The sequence below is a fragment of the Macrobrachium nipponense genome, chromosome 18 (genome assembly GCF_015104395.2).
Source record: "Macrobrachium nipponense isolate FS-2020 chromosome 18, ASM1510439v2, whole genome shotgun sequence".
Taxonomy (NCBI): domain Eukaryota; kingdom Metazoa; phylum Arthropoda; class Malacostraca; order Decapoda; family Palaemonidae; genus Macrobrachium; species Macrobrachium nipponense.
The window spans coordinates 81,195,593-81,212,551 of record NC_087211.1 but is presented as its reverse complement, the minus strand read 5'-3'; the positions used below and the strand labels follow the sequence as shown (position 1 = coordinate 81,212,551).

At 36.7% G+C, this 16,959-nt stretch overlaps 1 protein-coding gene across 1 annotated transcript in view; it reads right to left on the bottom strand.

Moving 5' to 3' along the window:
• The window catches only part of LOC135197262 (facilitated trehalose transporter Tret1-like), a 56,954-nt gene extending 55,288 nt beyond the window's left edge, over positions 1-1,666 (bottom strand). The window contains exon 1 of the mRNA XM_064224360.1: positions 1,511-1,666. The gene's annotated coding sequence lies outside the window, so the exon portion shown is untranslated. The remainder of the gene's footprint in view (positions 1-1,510) is intronic.
• Positions 1,667-16,959: the final 15,293 nt, after the last annotated feature.

The window sequence follows — 16,959 nt, the reverse complement described above, 5'->3', positions numbered from 1 at the left end:
GGAATTCGCAGCCATGAGCTTCAGTCAAGAGTTGTGGCCCATCCTGGCAGCACATCAGACCTCTACATTGTTCCTCTCGAAATGTTTTATCCTTAATTACGAAATAATGGCATATTAATTCAAGTGCTTTTTTGTGAAGTGGCCGCGTTGCAAAAGAGGTGGCCGCTATGTCACCGATCGGTCATTTACCCTATTAACGCTTTATTTCCAAATAGGTATGCAGTAAATCGGGTCCCTTCCTTTGGCTTACTCTTGAACATAAAAGATCCCAGACTTCTTTTAATCATTGGTATAGGGTAAAAAACTGCATGGTACAGGGGTGGACCATGTACGATCAGCGTGAACAACCCCCAAAAAAGTACATTATAACGCGTCCTGACATCGGAGATGGGCATCAGTCGCGACTTCTTGTTGGTGAGAAACAGAGCTAAACACCTCTACTCAGGTGTCAGGACGCGTTATAATGTACTTTTCTTGGAGTTGTACACATTGATCATACATGGTCCACCCCTGTACCATACGGTTTTTTACCCTAAACATAGAAGAATTGAAAACCTTCCTTCCGGGGGTGCGGGTGGGGGTGAGGAAGCGTCGCCAGGAAGGTTTTAGTATCTTGAATTTGAACGTTGGTCGAGGATTTTAATAAGAATCGTTGTTTACTTTGTAATTTCTTTGAGATAGTAGCTAATGGTGTCTTCTCCTCATGATGATGATGATGATTCGGGTAATTCTAAGCCCTCATTCTGCAGTAAAGTAGACTATGGCAGTTGACGTTTTCCTACGTTATTTTACTTACTGAACAAAAATTTAAAGTAATATTTATTCGGACGACTGTAATTAACCCCCCAGTGGACACCCCAATCCCTATGGATGTCGTACCCGCAGTTACGTTCCTTGCAGTCCGTGCGGAACTATTCCTTAGAATTACCCTGCAAGGAACGTAACCGCAGAGACGACATCCACTAGGGATTGGAGCGTCCAATGTATTTCGCCGTGTTTAGTACTGGCCCCTGAGGGTTAATTACAGTCGTCCGAATAAATATTACTTTAAATTCTTGTTCAGTAAGTAAAATAACGTAGGAAAACGTCAACTGCCATAGCCTACTTTACCGCGGAATGAGGGGTTAGAATTACCATGATTCGTTATCATCATACAGTGATTTCAATATCAATAGCTACTAATTACAATGACAGTGACGATAGTGACAAAAAAACTTTTTAAAGATACATTTTTAAAAATCTTAGTATAGGTACCTATGTTGTTATTATTTAATTACGATATAATACGACTTAAATCCCGTATAGTTTATTAGGTGATAAGTTAAATACTATAATGAGCGAGAAAATAGGTATACCTAGGTATTACCTACCTACGCTATGGAAGTTGCAAATGAATAAAATTCTATGACAATGAGAATACCTATATCTTAAAACAAGTCTTCTTTAGGTACCTATTACAATGAAACTCAACTAAAATAAAATATAATAAACTGTTTTTTACATATTTTACCTTTAAAATGCCGCTGAGACGCGAAACACTACAGGCCTAATTATATAGGTTTGATATATATGATACGTGGCGTTGCCAGTCTCTTTGACAACCAGCTGAGTTCAACAACATTGCAATGGCGCACTTGGCGACGGTTGTGTCTCTGTAACGGCTCCTCCTCGTCTCTTTCTCATGAATCAAATAGCAAATATAATAATAATAATAATAATAATAATAATAATAATAATAATAATAATAATAATAATAATAATAATAATAATAATAATAATAATAATAAATAATAATAATAATAATAATAATAATAATAATAATATAATAATAATAATAATGAATAATAAATAAATAAATAAATAATAAATAAATAAATAAATAAATAACTAAATAAATAAATAAATAAATAAATAAATAAATAAATAAATAAATAAATAATAAATAAATCATAATATATATATTTATATATATATATATATATATATATATATTATATATATAAAGGTACCTCACGTGAAGAGAACTTATACCTAGTACTTGACGTGATAGAATTATTAACTTGCTCTGACCAGCTCTCCTATCTCTCAGGGAATGAAGACCGTACTACAAGCGTTCCCTGTTCACTACTATATTCCTTTATTATTCCTTTAGATCAACTTCTTCTGTATAAGAGCGGGAAATCATTAATGAGCTATGTGCCCACACTGCTTTTCGCAATACCTGTGATTGCAGTACGTCATCTGTATACCCAGAATGCAGCATGAATAATAAATGAGACATGGATCGAATTTGTATGATCGAATATGTATAATATGATCAGACGGGCGTTGATCTTTTCTTGTCTTAGACCCAGTACAACCCATTGACTTTTTTTCTTGTAAATTTTAGTTCATATACAGACAGTCTTTAACCAATAATAGGCCTAATAATCCTAATCATTGCCACTAAAATCGGTAAACATTCAGACAAGGACCAAGTTAGGAAAAGACCGCAGCACTATTAAATATATCAATAATAACAAAGAAGAAGAAGAAGAAGAAGAAGAAGAAGAAGAAAGGTATAATGCAGAGCCGTATATATACGGCTATGGCATAATGTAAATATAATTAAAAATGAGATTATTACTGATGAGAATGCTGTTACTGTTAATAATGATGAAGACGATGATAATGATAACGATAACTGCATAGCCACTGAGACTTCTTATAATTAGTCCGATAAAATCAAAATCGCTATCGCATGGAAAAATAAAAACAAACTGTCGTTTTATGATAGTAGATTCAAAAGTAAGACCCCAGATGGCACAAGCTAGGCTATCTTAATCCTACAACAGAGATAATAAAACAACCAACTCGTCCAGTGCGCATCTCCACCTGTGACAAAATAAGTAAATAGGTATCTTCCTGACCCTCATCTGATTTAGCTCCAACTCTAAATCTAACGAGGTTTTCTTTAAATCAAGTATCTAGCTGACAAACAAAAAAAAAATTACATTATTTAGTAATGGTGCATCTTCAAGCCAAGAGATCGTTTCCATGCACACACGACGCTGGTAGCTATCGATGCTCGCGCATGGCACAGAATATATAATGAGCAGATTCCCAACATCTCCGAGGCATACATATTAACACAAATCAGTATTTGATAACTTTTCTTTAAGTGGAGATTTCCCGAGTGGCTACAACGAATACGACCTTGAAAGAGCGCGTTGATGAAGATGCCATATCAGGAACGCCGAGCATTAGGCCGATAATTGCAACGTGTCCTCGTGTAACCCTTACCAAGCCGTGAATGGGAAATGCAAAAAGGGAAAACCGGTTCCTTAGAACCTCGCCGTTCATCCTTCCTGTTGTTACAGGAGGTCGGTCAATGTCCTCCGTGCAGGTAATACGGTTGACCTGGATAAGGTTATCATTCGCACCCCACCCCGTCCCTCCTGTGAGCCTCTTCGAAGAATGCGCCAAGGGAGAAGTTGGTCTAGCTATCTGCAGCTTCCAAGTGCTTTAAGATTATATTCTCTGCTATTTTTTCTTTTTATTAGTACATATTTTTTTCTAATGACTATAAATGCTCGAACGAAATATTTAATATACTCTACTTGAAAGTGGTTTCATGTGATAAGTTGTCTTCCTGTCATCTTGTGAAATATGAGAGAAATGTGAGATAAGAAGACGAAGAAGTTGTTGATAAGTAGCCATCATATTACGCTGAAAATATTAGCCATAGATATAAAGTGGCATTAGCCATCAGAGTGAAACTATAACGCTGGTGGAAAATATTAAAACAAAAGCTTCAGAAATCAGGATTATTGATTATGGAAAAAAATATACGAAACAAGAAATACGGAAGTGAAAGGTATGGTTAAGGAATAGAGTATACTGAGGAGAAGGACTCAAGGAGACCACAGCACCACAGTTTAAGTACAAGCAAGAGGAGAGATAACCCCGTAGGAATGTTTGAGCACTTTGCAATAAGGCCAAATCGGGAACTGGAAGCAGAGAATAAAACTGGGTATAAAGAGTTGACTTATTTGCATATTCAAGTAACATAGGACAGTAAAAAGATGCGTTAAAGACAAGCAAAGATCAGAGCTAAAAGTAAAATATTTAGTTAAAAAATTTGTTTTTCAAAGAGTCACAGCAGAAGGGGAGAACACTGAAGAAATTAGGCTTACATATGAACTTGAATTAAGGCAGAAGATTCGAGCACTTAGGAAGGAGTTAAAAGTATAATATTTAGTGAAAGCACGAGATCTATAGAAAGTAATGACAGAAATGGCGCGTACTGAAGAAATAGGCCTATATACCTAAGATTATTAAAGATAGTCTTACTATACAGAAACAAGAGGTATTTCTTTTTTCTAGCGTGAAATTAATTATAGTGATGCTCGTCACATTCTTACACTTCTGTGAATTTTGACGTTGATAGTGTCAAATACAGATATTCGACAATGCCCACACCATAGAGTATTATTATAAATGCCACAGTTGACGGAGGAGGGACTCTGGTCTCTGTGCGTTAATGAACCAGAATGGGAAGTCACTCTTTGGCCTGGTGGGCTAACGAACCATTGCTCTGTATGGTCTCAGAGGTCACATGGTTGGGTTACCATATGGAGGTTCAGACCATATGGAGGTTCTAGAAGTTTCTGAATTCTGAGCGAGTTGCACTATATACTGTTTAGGCAACCGGTGATTAGTCATATCAGCGTTTTGGTAGAAAATGCAAATATTTTATCAGTTTTATTGGAGGTGCATGATTTTTTTTTCGAAGTTTTAAGTCTAAATTTTAGGATGATTAGGGAATCTTTAAATCCAGCGTAATGCCTCATTTGAATATGTATTCATGTTTATTTTGAGAATACTTCGACTAGCTTATGTACGCAATGCAAAATCTATGACAGTTCATTTCCCACTTTATCAGAAAACAGTAATTCATAAAATTAACTTAGCTAATTATTTATTGTAAGCTAATAATATTGGGGAAAAACTTGCACACAATGACACTTGCTTTCGTGAAGTTGTTTGCCAGAAATGTGAGCCAATCAGTCATTTTTATTTATTTATTTATTTATTTTTTATCGAATCGTCCGGTACAAGGATACGAAACTGTAACGCCTTGGAGGAGTAATTGTTAAAATACCCGTCCCCCCCCCCTTTTTTTTTTTAATCTTTCTGCCTAATGCCCCCCCACCCCAACCCTTTTTTTCACTAAAAGTGGGATTATAGTACAATCCTAAGGGCGGAACACGGGTGGAATCCCACATCGGGCTTTTTTTTTTTTTTTTTTTTTTTTTTTTGTTTTTTGGCCATTTTTTCGTGACTCCAAACCGCAGGTGCCGACAGCTGTTTATTCTCTCTCTCTCTCTCTCTCTTTCTCTCAAGACAAGCAGAGCCATGCTCTTTTGTTTGATGCAATGGCTATCAAGAAGAACACCCAGGTTTCTAGACCTATATAGTTACTTAAGCTATATAGTTACTCAAGCTTATCGAAAGATAGCAATGAAAGAAGTGAAATTCAGTCCCAATTGAAAAGGTAAACCAACCTTCTAGGAGAAGAGAGACTATAGGAAATTTTAGTTACTATATACTTCTTTTAGTAAGTCTCTTGGGCTATCAATTAGACCTATCTCGAGTATGGTATGTTTTGGCTTAGCTTATCTCACTGTCTGTCTCCATAGGAAAACCATCAAATTTTTCTTCTAGATGGATGACGTGAAGTCTCTCTCTCTCTCTCTCTCTCCCTGGTTACGGATGGAGTGTAAATGCATTATCAGATGTCAGAGACGACACGGCCTCGCCCGCCAAGAGAATATTAATGAATGGTTACCTTCGAGAAATCTTTTATTATTTCATTGTTTTCATATAATATTATTATTATTCTTACGGAAGGAGTTTTTTGTTGTTTCTATGGACCCTTTTGTGGTAAGCAACTGACTACAACAACAGAGAGAGGGAGAGAGAAAGATGTAGTACTATTTTGTATCCCTACAGACTTGCTAATCAGATCCCCTTCTCGGGTCGAGGGGTAACGAAAAAAAAAGAATGTCGTTTCCTTTTAAGGGTAACATCGCTCTTTGCAAGTGGAAAACGTTACCTCTCAAGAATTCCAGAATCGTAGACTAACAGGTCTTCGTACAAGCCAGGATCCAATTAGTATCCCGTTATCTTTATCCTTCTTGATGCCCTCGAAGCCAGATGTAATATGGGACATAGTAGAACGTACCTTGCTAGACGCATGCGCCTAATTTGCATTTGATGCCATAGCCTCTTTATCGAGAAGTTATGAAGTTACAGTGGCTGTAAGGATGGCAGAATGAAGTTTAGAATGAAGCCTAGCATTGCCGAATTATTTTTAGGAGATTAAAGACGTGAAAAGGAGAATTACAACTGGGCCTTAACTCTTCCGTCATCTTGGAAATGGTTGCTTTTCCGACGGGTTGGAGACTGCGCAAATATGACGACTTTTTTTATTTTCTTATTAATGGCTGAAGGGAGAAAAGCTGCTGTTCTTTCTAAAGGTAGCCAAAATAGTATAAAAAAAAATATCGTAGATTTTCCGTCTTTCTTTATGTAGGATACTAGCAGCACGGTATCTTGTCCGGAAACGCAAAAGGTCGTGCGTTGATAGCCTGATAACTTCACACAATAAAGTTTTTTGTTTTTTTTTTAGCCTATAGGTGTTCAGGCCATTTATTTTCAACACACTGAAAGACAAGCATCCACTGAATTATTCACACAACATACAATGAACGCGACAAAACCAAACAAGAAACCAATTGGCACATGAAATTAAAAAAAATGACGAATCACTAGTACTATAGTAACAAAAGCTACCTATTTATTTCGAGTTGTGGGTTGGGGGTGTAGAAGGGCGGGGTTACTAGCCTATGGCTCACTGCTTGTTTTGGGCAAAAGGTCACCCAATAGTAACTTGGCCCACTGCAGGTCGTTAAAGGCCTTCAGTCGCCGCCCGACCTCGAAGCCAACTATATCTCAGTATCGTTGAGTCTAAAGACCGTAGGATTATAACCTCGCTGGCCATTTATATTCGTGTTCGAATTGCGATGATTTTTCCGTTGATATATAAATTACTTTAATCGTATTCTTCAAGAAAGAGTAGTGGTATAGTGTCGCTGAAGAGATTTAGTTGAGATAAGTGAGGATATCGCATTCAGTTAGTGTGTATAATGTATTCCAGGGGTTCAAATCGTTAGACGGAGCATCTCACTGAATACAACAAGCTACAATAATGTAGGTGAGTTATTTTTACCGTATTGTAGTGTAAGAACCATATATTAATAATAATAATATAGTAGTTTATTGTACCATGTTAGTACTGAGCTGTTTTCCATTTAAATATCATTAATAATAATGATAATAGCAGTAGTACTAGTGGTAGCTATATAATTGTTAAGGCTGTGTTGTTTATCTAAATAATAATAATAATAATAATAATAATAATAATAATAATAATAATAATAATAATAATTGATATATATTATGCTATAGAGGTATGTTTAGGGAAACTGTAGGTATGATTACGAAGAATTATATGACAACATATAAGCAAAGGCGACGGAATCCACATTTTTCCATCACTATAAAACCGGTCTGGGTAATAAAGTGGGGAACAGCAGCCCCAGCCTTGATACCTTTTATGGTTTAATTAGAGGAGACGTAACTCCTCCATAGATCCACATCATTAACTCATCGAAAAGATGGGGGTCGATGATCAGACGTATAAACAAGCTGTGGGAAGAAGAAGGTTGACCCACTACCATACCCGAAGAAGAAGAAGAAGAATGCAGGATGAATGTATAGTCTATTAAATTGATTCACATCTCTCAAAAGTTGCCATTAGTAGGCGTGGTTTCGCCCATAGATTAAACCAAATGGCATTTTGTTTTTACTATGTTATTTTACAGCTAAGTAGTGTTTATTAATAATAGTATTTCTAAAAAAAAAATAGAAATGGAGATGACATTTCAAAACCGGAAAATTATATGTTTGACCCCCAACATCTGCGTAAAATAAAACATTTGAAGATATAGATTTAGCACTGTTCTTTAGATTGTCATATTAATAATAATAATAATAATAATAATAATAATAATAATAATAATAATAATAATAATAATAATGATAATAATAATAATATCTTTACATGTACAAGCCGACACGAATTATGGAGTATATTACTTGAGGTATTTCGGTTAGGAAGGAGAGAGAGTGGGGGTGGGGGGGGGGGGGAAGAGAATGAGTTACATTTATATGTGCCACGGAGGGTTGTTTCAGAAACCGGTTCTCTTATTAGGTCGTTCTATACTCGTAGAACTCCGTCCAATCGTAAAACGCATTTTACGAAAGCTAGACGATTGAATTGAAAACAGCGAAATACATAATTATCTGTCGAACGAACGTTTTCGTAAAACTTGTGAATAAATATGAAATACTATTAGAATTGAAGGTAAGTTCTTGACGAATTATTTGAAAAGAAAAGGGACTGGAAGTTGTTTGAATGTGGAGGTAGATAAGTTCCAACTTCGCATTCAAACGTTATACAAATTTAACAAAGCTCATTATCTCTCCCGGTCTTCAAATATCCCATTGCTTCCGCCGGCAAATGTGGCCTCATTTTAACAGTAACCGAGGGAGATGATGATTGATTTGTGCTTGAAGGCGTCACTCTAAAAATTTGCCAGAATGTAATGTGCTCGTGAGCCATATTTAGGCGCCATATTTATACTTCAGAGAGCGTCTGGGAATTGGGTCTATTCTGCTTCATTGGGAGTTAGAACCTGTTTTATATAGTATAGTATATATATATATATATATATATATATATATTATATATTATATAATATATATATAATAATATATTATATTCTTGTAATTTTTGGTGTTAAGCTTTCCCATAGTTCGATGGCATGGGAGGAGATGTACTTTTGGGTGCATAAAAATCAAGAAAACAATATGCATTTGTTTTCCTGTTCTCATTTTCTAATGTGAAAATATATGTATGGTAGTATATTTTTACGTTGTTTGTCATTTTTGGATTCTTATCAAGAAAATTAGCTGTTTTGCAAAGAACAAATTAAAAGTCAAAGAATCGTCATAAAGTCATTCATTTATAAAGTTACTGGTGGGGGGCTGAAACTTTCGTAGCGAAACTTTAGAAAAAAAAAAAATTTAGTATAATTCGTAGTTTTCAAGCCTCACTTTGGTTGAGCGTGCGAGTCTATTTTCTAGATATTTCGAAAAGCTGTAAATCCTAAATGGTCAGAGTCAGCAGGCTACATCAAACCGAGAGAGAGAGAGAGAGAGACTGAAGTTATAAATAGGGACAGGAGATAAATTGATAAACATGAGGAAACAGAAGCCGTCAGCAGTAGCAGAGAGTAGGAAAGAATGTGCTCCCTCGCTGGAGTTCAGAGGATTCCACGACTGCGTCTAGCCAGTTATTCCACATTTTAATCCTAGTAAAATTTCTCTTCATCTCACCGTCTTTATTCGTTACCGTAGAAATTAAAAATGAAACGAGACTTCATCGCCATAATTTGCTCGACTTTCGTACATCGCAACATGAAGTTCTTGTGCGAAATTTGCATGCGATCATTGTTCCTTCTGTTGGCCATCCTGCTGCAGGCGACGAGTTACGAGTGTAAATTGTGCCTTTGTATGGGAACCGGTTTTGCAGATGGGGCCAGCAAAAAAAAAAAAAAAATCTGTGCGCGTCAACTTGGTGCCATTTAAGGTGGGCAAACTATTTTTCTTTCTTACTCATTCATAGGACATTCAATTCTCTGTTTCCTTTACCGTTTTACGAACAAGAAGAGTAAGAGATGGAATTGGGTTTATGCTTAGCGACCCTTCTGTTTAGGATTCATTTATTTTTTACATTTATTTTATCTTAGCCGACGTTGCGTGAGTAAGAATATGTAGGTTGGAGAATATTAAGCGATATTATTTTTCTAATTCGTTTAAATAAAGTTGTCTACGCATGAAATTCTACTTTGTTTTAAAATGGATCTTCATTTTATATATACAGTATATATATATATAATATATATATATATATATATATATAATTAATATATATATATATATATATAGTATACTTATAGTGTAAGCTTTGTAACGCAATTATAATTTTGGTAATATGATTAATTCACCTCAGAACCTGTGTATCATGTTATGAAATGTATGTTTTTGTGTCCAGATCCCCAAATTTAAAGATAACATGTGTTAAGTAGAGTAACTTTCCATTTTGAAACTTACGTAAGACAGAGAGAAAGAGTAAGCACTTATATTTAAGCCTCTGGAGAGGTCTTGTTTTTCACTTCTTGAGAAGACTTTACCTAAGCTAATGTTTTTTTTGTACTTCCAATCTGGCCTGTAACTGAACAGGAGAACCTTGTTCATTCCTACCCATTCGAGAAGGCCTGACCCACCCAGCTGATTTCTTTATCGGCGCTAACACGTGCAGGGACCTCCCAGGCAGCATGAGTCCTTTGAGGACCTTCCCTACAATGATGTTATTCATGTTTAACACAGAGAGATGACGTAATATGTTTTCGTCTTGAACTAGATGCTAATCGTCCCATATGCCATATATGCTTACGGGGATAAAGAACGAGTCATTTCGATTCCGATACCTGGTTGGGGTGCGTTAGGGAGAAGTCTCTCTCTCTCTCTCTCTCTCTCTCCTCTCTCTCTCTCTCTCTCTCTCTCTCTAGCTCTCTCTCGCTTTCGCTCTCGCGCTCTCGTTTGCGAGGCTGTTTCATTAACGTAAATGTAACTCACATTAATTTTGTATTTGAGCTGGTCACTATATTCACTACTAAAGTATGTGTGAGGAATTCCTCTCACAACGATTTTATTTTCTAATATTTTTGAGTATTCACTTGTTTCCATGCTAGTTTGTCTTTATTATAGTTATTAGTGTCTGTCCTCATAAGAAATTATTGATTGATTTTTACTGCGTATTGCCGTCTGTCAGGTAATCGACAGACAGGAACTATGTTACTGTATTTGTATTCATGTGAAAACCAAATGCATTTGCATGCCCATATATTTTGCAAAGATATGTACGTCTACATTGCATGACATAATAAGGGTGAAAGAACACCACATCTATTCGAGAATGACACTCTAACATTATTTATGCTGATTTTGCTATGTTCTAGTACGTAGTATCTGTGGTGCGGTTAGCACCGAAAAGATGGTTTTACACAAAGACGAAGTCTTTTGACATAACGTCGGTAGACGTTTTAGTAACGAAGTATAATTACTGTTTTAGTCATGATAATTCATTTATCTTTATATATGTGAAATTGTTCTTGGTGAATGTATTGCGCATATTACGTATGGTAAGAGTTGGTGTCATTGGGTCTTGTTTGTGCCTCTCGCCAGAGAAGCCATTAGGAGAGGTCAAAAGATCGGGAGGGGAAAAGAAGGGTAGTAGTTCGCCCCTCTGACGCTCCTTTGCGTGCCCCTACTAGGTGTGTATGCGTATGTGCGTAGTACACTGTATGGGCGTGATATCGCCCAAAACTGTATTGACACACCACCAACCAATTAATTCACTACATTTAATAAATATGTTGAAGTTGCACACTATTATATTTGGAATTTATTTTTGACAACGAACTTGATAATTATTGTAAAGTTTTTATGTTCATGAAAACCTTGTACGTCAGTTCTACATTCGTGGTAATTGAATAACTTGTCTCTTTTCCCCAACAAAACCCGAATGCAGGACGGAACGGACAGCTTCTTGGCTCAACTTTTGAGGTGACCTGTTATCTAGTGTTGTGTAGTGATGTGTGTGTGGATTTAGAAAGGGCGATTGCCCTGATTCTTTTAATTTTGTCGTAATTTGGTTCATTTGAGATGCCATTTGATTTACAATTCCCCTTGAGTGATTAATTTCATTTGTCACTTATGTGTTGTTACTCTTTGATATGTTTAACTTTTAGTTATTAAATTAATTTTAACTTTACGTTTATCAAATGCGTTTTCAATATCCTTCGATTTATTTCATTTTTCTTATGTTTCAGTTTATGGATGGTGAATATGAATTGATCTGATAAACCTTTATTGTGTTATATCTTAAGGTTATGCAAATAACTTAGAAACGAGATAACACAGCGGTCCTCTAAGGTCTGAAAATCAACCTGTGAGTACTCGCAACATTTAGAGAGAGAGAGAGAGAGAGGCACGTACCTCTCGTCGTATCTCGTGTAGCGATTTATGATCTGAGTTCATGTCTACAAGGACTGCTCAGTAAGTGAAAGTACTTAATTGTGCTACTATTCATTAATGATATTGGTGTGTTATCCTCGTTAATAATGAATTGGGTTGAGAGATATCTCCCCGTAATTTAGAAACCGCAAAGGAGTTTTGTGGAGTTGTTACGTAAGGCTTTTAGCGGTTTTTGACCAAGTAACAACGTTAAGCATATCATACAGTCCACTATAAGTCCATCTTTTTCACCACAGCTTCTCTCCCTTCTTGGTCCTTCGAACCGGATGGTTAAACACTTCCGAATTGGTTATTCTGGATACTGAACACATTATTTTGGACTTTGTAACTTGGAATCAGATCATTCTATATCACCATCGTTTGTTGTTGGATTGTTTACAGCCCCTTTCCCTTAGTTAGAGTCATTTTATGCTGGCACATAGTTTTTTGAACAACCACACACACACACACACGACAACCAAAGATAAAAGGTCGACAACTAGGTGAGTGGTCATTCTCCTTTTTGAAGGTAGATGTGGTTCACTATAAGTATTGAGATGTAACGAGACGATGTGTATTCTTCCGTCTCATTGCAATTTGACTTTTGAATAAGAGTTTTGTAATACGGTATTGACCAGAATTATTTTTGTAGAACACAGATTGTTAACTTGAATGTTTTTCTGTGTATCAGAGTTTTCGAGGAAGTGTTGTTACTTCGATATTATTGAGATTTATTTTGTAATTGTTATTGTCAACTTTGTATGTTTTGTAAGGTGATTTGCCTTAAAATTTTCACCATGGATGCAGACAATTGTAGTAATGCACTCATTTTGTATGAGGCTGCTATAAGTGAAATCGAACGACGTTTGAATGAGGTAAAACGTGTTGAACAGTTGTCTACAGCAGTAATTAAGCTGCGTTTAGGGTCCTTCAGAAAGCAGCTGATTCACTACAGACAGCCGCTTCTGAATACTATAAGGAGATTAAGGGTCGTGAATTAGTAAATGCCATAACGAGGACTAACGGTTACCTCTCTAGTGCGGACAACGAAATCTCCAAACTCACCGATCGGTTAGCAGCACCCACACCGCGCGCCCTCCGCCCGCCCGCGCCCACACCTGTTAATCCGACACCTGCGGTACCTGCTACCCCTAGTATTCCACAACCTAAGTTGCCTCAAATTACGATACTACTTTTGATGGCAAAATTGAGCAGTGAGTATCCTTTTTTGGACTGTTTTTAAAGCAGTTATTCATGATAGGCAGGACATGAATGATGTCATCAAGTTTACTATGCTGAATAGTTATCTTAAGGGTAAAAGCACGCGAAACCGTTGAGGGTTTAGCTATAACTCCAGCTAATTATACTGCAGCAATAACCTACTGAAAACTCGTTTTTTCCAACGTTGGGAAATTAGAAGAGAACTTAAGAAATCGGCTGTTAAGTTTACCGCACCTGAGCATGATGCAGAGCAACTGATAGATTTCCTTATGAAAGGATGGGAATAGCATCGTTCATCAGTTAGACGCTTTACCAGGTATTACGAGCGGCGACTCTAATGAGAAAAGCAATTATCAAGCGGTGTTATCCAAAGGAAACATTGCAAGCCTTGTATCAGAGAATATGATACTTGTGAACTCAGTATAGATCAATGAGAAAGGGCATTGAGAAATTGATTGAGCGTTTAGGTAGAAGTAATTATGCATAACCCCACACCATCACCGTCCAACCCAGTTAAGAGTTGGCAAGGATCGTAACACGAGTTCGAAAAAAAACGAGCGTCAAGCTAATCGCCTAGTAGTGCTTTCAGAACTAATGTCAAAACATACCCCTAAGAAAATACTTTTGCTTGTTGTTTTGTCAAGGCGAAACACAGCGGTAAGGTCTGCACGAAATACAATACTTTAGAGACTAGAAGAGCTCGTATCAATGAATTACAACTATGCTTGGTGTTTACGAAAGGGTCATCGTTTATTTGAATGTAACAGTAAGAGTAAGACATATTGTTTTAACTGTAATGGTAAACATCATACATTCTTATGTGCTAGACTATTACCTAATTCTACGAGCGTCAATGTAAATTCGTCTCAGCAACCTTCTAGCGCCCAAAAAAAAATCAAGGCCATAGTAGAGTTTTGATAATAAGCCTATAGAAACTGCTCAATCGCAGCCTAGTTTCGGTACTAGCCAGAAATCAGCGGCCACGAGTAATCAGAGTAATTCTCAGAATAATGTTAACAGTAATCAAGTAGCTGTGAAAAATGTCGCATCTCTTCGACCGACAGCGTTACCGACAGCCACCCTTCTATTGATTGTTAATGATGGGAATCGGATCCCGGTGGTTCGAGCATTTTTAGACAGCGGATCTCAAAGAACGTTCATTAACCCAAATGTTGTTTGAGAAATTGAACTTAGTGCCCATAAAACAAGTGGAACTTACATTAATTCCGTTTGGAGATAATGTTGAAACTAAAATGGTTTGAGTGTAGTAAGAGTAATGGTTCGAGAGCAGGTACTAAACGTATCAAATTAAATGCTGTTGTTTGTTAATCATTGTTAACACTTCCATACACACACCTGGTCTACACAAAGTGTATCTGCGATTGCAAGAACGAGGGTTGGTAAAGTTAAACTTGGCAGATAAGAATATTGAATCAGATACCCTCAGTGATATAGGTTTGATTATTGGTGCTGATTATTATAATGCATTTGTGTATTGTCACGATAAATATGATGATGTATGTTTGCTTGGTAGCACCGCCGGTTGCTGTTATTTTTGGTGTCCTATAACCCAATTGGGCTTTTTAATGTTATCAGTGATGATGAAAATGTAAGATCTGTAATAAGTACACAGAGTATAGTTTGCTCGAGAGTCACTGCTTCTGTAAATCCTCTTGACGGTGAGGATATTTCTAGACTGTGGTCATTAGATACGATCGGCATCGGGAAGGATGCGCGATGCTATAACGATCAAGCAGCGATCGAACATTTCAATGAGACTATTGTAAAGACTGATAACAAATATACGATTGATTTGCCATTTAAGAGCGATGCCAGACCCCCTACGGGGTTATAGAAAGCCTTAGGTCAATTATATTCATTAAGAGAACCTTTCAGTCTAAACCAGTCATGTTTGATCAATATCAGTCTGTTTTAGATGAGTATGTTAAGTTAGGATTTATTGAGGAGGTAAAGTTTAGAGATAACTCCTTTGATCCAGTTTGATGGCATTAATCATTATTTACCTCACCACCCAGTTTTTAAGGAATCTGCTACGACTCCAATTAGGATAGTTTTCAATGCAAGTAGTAAGGAGTCACAACATGCAAAGTCTCTCAATGATTGTTTACATGCGGGACCTAATCTGGCGACGAAATTGACAGATATGCTGCTGGAATTTTGTCAGAACAAATATGCTGTAGTAGCAGACATAAGTAAAGCTTTCCTTAGAATAGGAATAATTAATGAAAATCACAGAGATTTCACAAGATTCTTATGGTTTGCTGATAGAGATTTTAAGCATGTCAAGACTTTCAGATTTAAGGTTTTATTGTTTGGAGCTACTTGTTCACCTTTTCTGCTGAATCAGACGATACAATATCATTTGCAAAACCATTCAGATCCCATCGCCAAGCTCAGTCAAGAGTTCCTTTTATGTGGATAACTTTATGAAAACTTATGAGAAATGTGAAGATTTAGAACTCGAGAGTAATAAGGTAAACCAAATTATGTTGGAAGCTAATATGCCTTTGGGAGAATGGGCTAGCAATTTGAGTTCATTAATGATAAACATAGCCCAGATACTGTCAACTTGAATGCAGTAAAACTACTCGGTCTCTTGTGGGATACCTGTAATGACTCATTGAGTGTAAAGATGCCGTCTCAGATTGTTACATATTTGAATAATCTAGGAAATGTTTGTACTTGACTAATGAGAAAGGTTGTGTCTCTCCTTTCAACCATCTTTGATCCTTTGGGAATGTTAAATTTTAACGCCTGTAACAATCAAGGGAAAACCTATTTGTGAAGAAAATTGTGGGAACTGAAAACTGACCTGGGAATGACGAACTGATGATGGAGTTAAAGAAAGAAGTTCGATGAATTGTTAAACCAACTCAATTCTATTGAGGAGATCAAAGTCCCTAGACCTTGTTTTAATGAAGGAACTTGTAGCTTACATGTATTTGTTGATGCCTCCCATGTGGCTTATGGAGCCTGTGCGTATGTTGTTAGCAGTAAGCACACAAGTCACTTGCTAATTAGTAAGTCTCGAGTAGCTCCGAGCCCCCCACTCACTATCCCCCGTCAAGAATTACTTGCTTTGACTATAGGCATGCGCCTAGCTGTTCATTTGCTAGAGATTTTTGGGGAAAATTTTTCAGATTCTACTGTTTTGGAGTGACTCCCAAGTAGCTTTGAGTTGGGTATTTTATGAAAGATCTAAAGAGATTTATTTTGTAACCAACAGAGTAAAGGAAATCAAGGACTTGAAGTCCAGTCATAACATCAGGTTGTTATATGTCAAGAGCGAGGATAATCCTGCTGATTTAGTTACACGAGGTATTTCAATGTCTCCTCTGAGTAAGTCAGGTTTGTGGTTTCATGGCCCGACCTGGATTATTGACAAAAATAAGTTTCCGGAACAAGAGGATGTAGTTTACATCGAGTCTGTTAATGTAAATGAAATTATCGTAGAACCAGTTTTGAGAAACC